Source organism: Anser brachyrhynchus (assembly GCF_964034855.1).
Source record: "Anser brachyrhynchus genome assembly, chromosome: 2".
In the NCBI taxonomy this organism is placed as follows: Eukaryota; Metazoa; Chordata; class Aves; order Anseriformes; family Anatidae; genus Anser; species Anser brachyrhynchus.
Window position 1 is genome coordinate 25,646,908 of NC_137695.1, and position 6,603 is coordinate 25,653,510.

The window sequence follows — 6,603 nt, forward strand, 5'->3', positions numbered from 1 at the left end:
GAGGTGCAACCAGCATCGCTCACCATGGACAGGTCCTTTTTGCAGCTGGAGCTGATTCCAACATCTTTCTGACATGGGGCAGCTTCTGGATTCCTCACAGAAGGAATCCCTGCAGCCCCCTTGCTACCAAAACCTTGTTACATAAATCCAGTACAATCGGTACCTGTAATGTGTGATAAAATGATCTGATAAAGTACTATGTGATTGTTGTAAATGTTGAATAACACTGTGAATCCTTTGAGCCTCAGATTCATAGCTCTTTGCGCAGACTTTACACTTGCTGTTATTGATTTTTTCCAAATGAGGACTCAATATGAAGTACTTTATTGATAAAAAAACTTGCCAAAATATGCTGTGAGTTATCCATTTAAATCAGTTCTATAAATCCTACAATGACCAAAGTACAGCTTGTAGACCACTGTGTTGCATCTCAATGATATGGAACAGCCCAGTTGCAAAATGCATTTGCAGCTTTGCACTAACAGGAAATAGGAAACAGCATGTTTTGTTGTTGTTTTTTTGTTTGTTTGTTTGTTTCAAAATTGTGTCAGATATGATCAAAGATTTAATAAATGGGATGTGGTTTTCAGCATTTTCCTTCCTGCAATATCCTCAGCCACAGACATTTGCTAAAGAATTTTATCTTCATTCTTCTTGCATACCTATTATAACATAGACATCAATAGAGGTAGTTTATTAGTTCTTGAGAGCTCTGTAACTACTGTTATGCAAGCATATAGCATGCTACTTGTGCCTAATGTGTTGTTTGCTTTTTTTTTTTTTCTTCAAAGTGATATGCTTTACCCAAGAGACCATTTTCAAAAAAGTCTTGAGGTTTTTTTTCAGTGCATTTCTCTTGCATTACTGCTTTCTTTGACAATCCCATGGAAACTCCATCTCTTGCCAGCAGCTGCTCCTATGCCCCAACCCAAAAGCAATTTGTTCAAAAAATTACAAAAGGCTGAAAAAAATGAGGAGCCCACTCTTACTGAAGTTGCTTCTCTTGCTTAAATTTGCATTCAGCGCTCACCATTATCAGTTTCTTAAAGAAGGCAGCAAAGGAAGACTTTCTGCCCCCTGCCACAGGTCCACAGTGAGATACGTTCCTTGTCTTTTCCTTAAATTCTCAGTTGCTGAATAGGGAAAGTGTAGGGAACTGCAAGTGATCCTTTTCCCTGGGAACAAGTCTCATGAGCACTGTAACGCTAAGTAGCCAGACCAGAGACAGCAGGACCTGCTAGTCTTCTAGGAAGAGCAGGCAGGTTGGTATAGGCTGTTTCCATGTAGTTCGTGGTTTGTCAGGCAGCAGGACTGATGTTCAGAGTGCCACCCATCCCACCCTCGCTCAGGTGTGCTCTCTGGTCAGATCACAGCCTGAGGGAACCTCTGCAGGCATAAACCTGTGGCTGCATGCTCTTAGTGCTCGTGAAAAGAGTAGCTATGCTGCTTCTACTATTTCAGGTCAGTTATCTGTTGAGAAGCTCCGTGGGTGTTAGTTTCGTTTTCTCAAATCGCTGGCTATTTCCTGATTGTATTGCTTTGGACTGAGTTTCCCTAAGCTGTGTTTGTACAGGATGATGTTGCAACCATTCTTCTCCTGCATGAACATTTAACGGATGATCTTACACTGGCCTTCCACAGCAGCTTGTGTTGATCAGCGTTGCCTTTGAAGAACTATCACGCTTCCCCAGGTTCTGGCCTCTTCTCTTGCATTGTGTACTTGTGCAGTGAGCTGGCCCACGGAGCTGAATCACTCTCTCACATGTTAGTCTATGTACAGATCAGGTCCGGGCAGCTTTCTTTGAGTTTGCTTGCCCTCCTTACAGCATAAGGCAGACCATACTGGTGGGAGCAGCCTAAGGTGCTGTAAAGCTACATACTTGTATGGGCCTCTGCATTTGCAGGTTATCAAAATCAACACAAGCAACAGCTGAAATCATTGTGCATATTCTTTTGTGTTCTGCCATCTCAGGCCTAGTACAGGAAGGCCCTGACAAGTAACTTGGTAGCTTGCTTTGGGTTTTGTGTTATCTTTCACAAGGTAGCTGCCTGCTTAAAAGCCTTGGGCATCGTGTTCTGAAATGCTGCCTGGTTAGCTGCCTCTCTAGGAAACACACAGCTCACAGCTCCTTTCCCACCCTCACAAGTTCCCTCCTCCTGTGTAGTGGGTTTACATGGCAAGGTTTTGGTAGCAGGGGGCCATAGGGGTGGCTTCTGTGAGAAGAATCTAGAAGCTGCCCCATGTTTGGTAAGGGCCCCACTGCTGACCAGAGCTGAGCCAATAAGTGATGTTGTTTTGTGCCTCTGTGAGAGCATATTTAAGACAGGGAAAAAAAAAAAACCCGCTGCACTACTCACAGCAGCTGGGAGACTGAGAGGAGTGAGGAACAGCCATGCAGGCACCAAGGTCAGTGAAGAAGGAGGGGGAGAGGTGCTCCAGGCGCCGGAGCAGAAGTCCCCTGCGGCCTGTGGTGAGGCCCATGGTGAAGCAGGCTGTCCCCCTGCAGCCCATGGAGTACCACGGTGGAGCAGGGTTCCATGCTGCAGCCCGTGGAGGAGACCATGTTGGAGCAGGTGGACTTGCACCGACGGAGACTGCAGCCTGTGGAAGACCCCTGCCGGAGCAGATCCCGGGCCGGACCTGTAGCCCATGGAGAGGAGACCACGCAGGAGCAAGTGACCTGGCAGGAGCTGCTGCCTGTGGGGGATCCAGGTTGGAGCAGTTCGCTCCTGAGGGATGGACCCCATGGTACGGAGCCATGTGGGAGCAGTTCTTGAAGAGCTGCTGCCTGTGGGCAGCCCACGCCAGATCAGTTCAGCAAGGACTGCATCCCGTGGGAGGGACCCCACAGCACAGGGGACGAGAGTGACCGAGAAGGAGCGGCAGAGAAGCAGCGCTACAGACTGACCATAACCCCCATTCCCCTGTTCCCCTGCGCTGCTCGGGGGGAGGAGGTGGAAGAGGGTGGATGGGGGGGAAGGTGCTTTTGGCTTCTTTCCTTTGTTTCTCACTTCTCTAGCTTGTTAGTAATAAGCAACAAATCTTACTATCTCCCTATGCTGAGTCTGTTTTGCTGGTCACAATAATTTCTGTGCGATCTCTTCGTCCTTATCTCAACCCTTGAGCCCTTTTCATCGTATTTTCTCCACGTTCCTCTTTGAGGAGGGGGAGTGAGAGAGCGGTTGTGGTGGAGCTCGTCCGCCCACCCGAGTAAAACCACCACATCCTGTGATGAGCATCCTCTTGTGACCCTCATTCCTTGTGATGGAAATCCTATGTATATCACAATCCTGATTTCTGAAGATAGGGAAAAGATAGAATTGAGCACTCATTTCTTCTGGTGTCTCAAGAATGAACCTGCAGAACTCTTCAAGGTAGGATCTGAGCTATTCAATCTATCAGAACTAGACATCTTTCTCCACTTTTTCTGTAAACCTCCGATAAGGTATAGTGTGCATTTTCCTAGGGAGCCTATTTACTGCCATCTGGCTTGAGTTTTCTGAGTAGGTCTTTCCTCTTCCTCCTCTTATTGAATATGGAGAAAAACTGATCACAGCCCCCCCTTTTCTTTGAATAGCTTTTTCTACATACTGGAAGACTTATTTTATTTCTATTCATATCTTTTTTTTTTTTTTCACCAAGATAAAACATTTCCCTGTTTGATACATTTTCTAAACCAAAAGGTTTAGAATTCTTATTTCTGCTGTTTCTCAAAGGCTTTCCTCATTTGACTGTATCTTTCAGACACACTAGGAATTTAAAATGGAATCCAGTCTTCTAACTGTCCTAGCTTGCTGTTTGGAATAGTGACCCATAATAATTTAATATAATTGTAACATTTGATACTTGTATATACAACATGTGGATGGCACTAAGCATGTCGGGCTTAAAGGACTTGGAAAGGACTTGAAAGACAGATTTAGAATTGAATATGGTTTGAAAAATATCAGAACTAAGCAAGGTGAACTTAAGCAGGAAAGTGTAGTTCTAAGGAAAATAAATGAATGATTCCCGACACCTTTTTTTTTTTTTAATTTTATAAGTTGAGCTTTTTTAATTTTATAAGGTTTTGCGTTAGGAAAACAACCTTATTCATTTCCTATTGAGAAGGAAAAAAAAAAGCAATATAGAAAGTACTTTTTAGAACTATGGGAAATGCAGAAAATATACCATGATGAAAATCTGAGTTAATAGAAAATGTATCTTTAAAGAAGAACATGCCTTTATTTTTGGTCAGGGTGTGCTGTTGCATGAGGCGCACTAGTTCAGAAGGCATGCACTACTATCTCTATATTAAAATGCATCTGAGTTATCCGTCCCACTGTGACCAAGAGCTTTGTACCTCGCCCTGGAACACAGCACATAGCCTGAAGAGATGTATGCATATTATCTTTTTAGGTGGAGCAGGATTTCCATCAACACACTGGTGTTTGCATTGCAAGTCTAACTGAACCATGATGTAAACTTTGACTTGAATGGGATCCTTAGATGTTTAATCTTTTGTTTGTCTTCCAGACTCCTTGTCTATTGTTTATATACCACAGATTCTAATGAAGAAATGATCCCTTGTTTTTTTTTTCTTCTTTTTTTTTTTTTCTTCTCAAATTCTCATATAACTAGCACAGCAAAACTGCCCCTTTCCATCCCAAGGCTGCATCAGTTTTGTTGCTTATGATGTGATCACTTTATGTCCATCTGCAAAGTGTTTGGAGGCCCTTGTTGCAGTTCTGTTGCTCTCTAGAAAAGTCTTGCAGCCTCTGCAGAAAGGCAGTGAAGGAGCAGGGCATCTACTCTGTAGGAGCTGGGCTCCTTGCATACACTCGGGAGCCTTATGAAGAACAACTTTTTGAACAAACTTTTCTTTATAGACTGTCATGGGCTTTTAAGTTGTCAGTCAGTCATAAAAATTTTACCCTGCACTTTGATATTTTTAAGAGATATGTATGAACATCATTCTGCAGTTTTTCATGTGTGAATAGAGAATATACTCAAAAACCACAGCATGACATACCATTTAAGGGCATTCTAAGACCTTCTAAGGCATTAAAAAAGGTTTGGTTTATTGCAAAAATATTCTCAACACAGCCATTTAGTTACCTAAAAATTAGCCGTTATAAATTGGGAAGACTCTTGTGGGAGGCAGGAGAGAGGAATCAATCCCCGGTTACACACAGTATTACCTCTCGTGTTGAAGTCACCCTGCACATTCTAATTTCCCACTTCTGTCAAGAAAAAAAGCTAGTGTTTGCTAGTATTATCTCCCTTCCTTTTCTCCTGCTCTCTGTCCCAAGCACAGTTAACCAGAGCTTCCTTCCATCTTCTGTGGGAAACCATTGCCATCTAGCTCCCAGAAAGCTGTATGATGCAGATACATAGCAGTGTGGTGAGTGACAGATTTCCGAAGGAATTATGCTAACACCGAAGAAGGGCCATAGAAAAATGCTTGCATTTTATCTGAGAAAAAAAAAAAAAAGTAACATTCTTTAATACTCTTATGAATCACCTTGAAGCTATGTAATACCTTAGTAAGAAAAGACAAAGTATTACACAGTACCTTGCAATTATATAGGTATAAAAGCCTAGAGCTGCTCTGGCTGCCGTTGCTGCTCCTATATTCTGCTTTCAGTTATGGCTCATCTTCCTCACCTTTGATCTCAAGTCCATCACCCTACTTTGTCAAAGAAAGCCATTATTCACACTTATCAGTGGTTAAATGAAATGGCAAAAGCCTCCACCAAAATAAATGAGGAAAAAACTTCTATTATTTTTCCCCACATTTCAAGTTTTGAACAGATTCTGCATTCTCATAATCCTCAGCTTACATTTGAACTCACAGATGTGTACATCTTGTTTAATGGACAAACACTCCACTGGTTTGGGTAGGATTTGGAATAGATCTTACAGCAATAAATAAAAGTTTAGCCCTCTTCTGAATGGGATAGCACCAGTAAGAAGATGTAATATGAAAAAGCGTTCTTTTCCATCCATGAAAAGCCTGTGATATTTCAGAGCTCTTTTATTTTTTTTTTCCACCTTTTTTTTTTTTAATATCTCCAATGAAAGGATCTCCCCACAAAACTAGTTAAATTGGCTATGTAAATTTTGGAAGCATAGCAAAGAATAAGCGCCGTTTGAACAGGGATTTAAACCACTAGTGTGCTTTTGTTTAACGGCCACTAATATACAAAACACAGCAAAACTAAAATAGTTGAGAACAATATAATAAGCAGAAGACAACTTGCCTATGTTTGCTCTCTCTCCCTTGGAATAACATACTTTATTTGCAGAGCTAGTTTTGCTCTCAGAGGTAGAAGAATTATTTAAGCCAAATGATGACTTTTTCTTTTTTTTTTTTTAACTTTGCTTGTAAGTGGGGAATGGGAACTTGGAACTTGGCTGCAATGACCTGCCAGCACACTCACATTTTTACTCAGAGGCTTAAGCTAGATCCAGAGAGAAAAACTCCAAGACAGCAGTGGGGCTGTAGGGTATGGCGCAAATGGGTGGGAGAGATTTTATTTGACCTTCCCCACGGCAACAGGTGCATTTTTGTTCCATATTTATAAACGTAATGATATATATCCTTTCCAGTGAAAATGTAT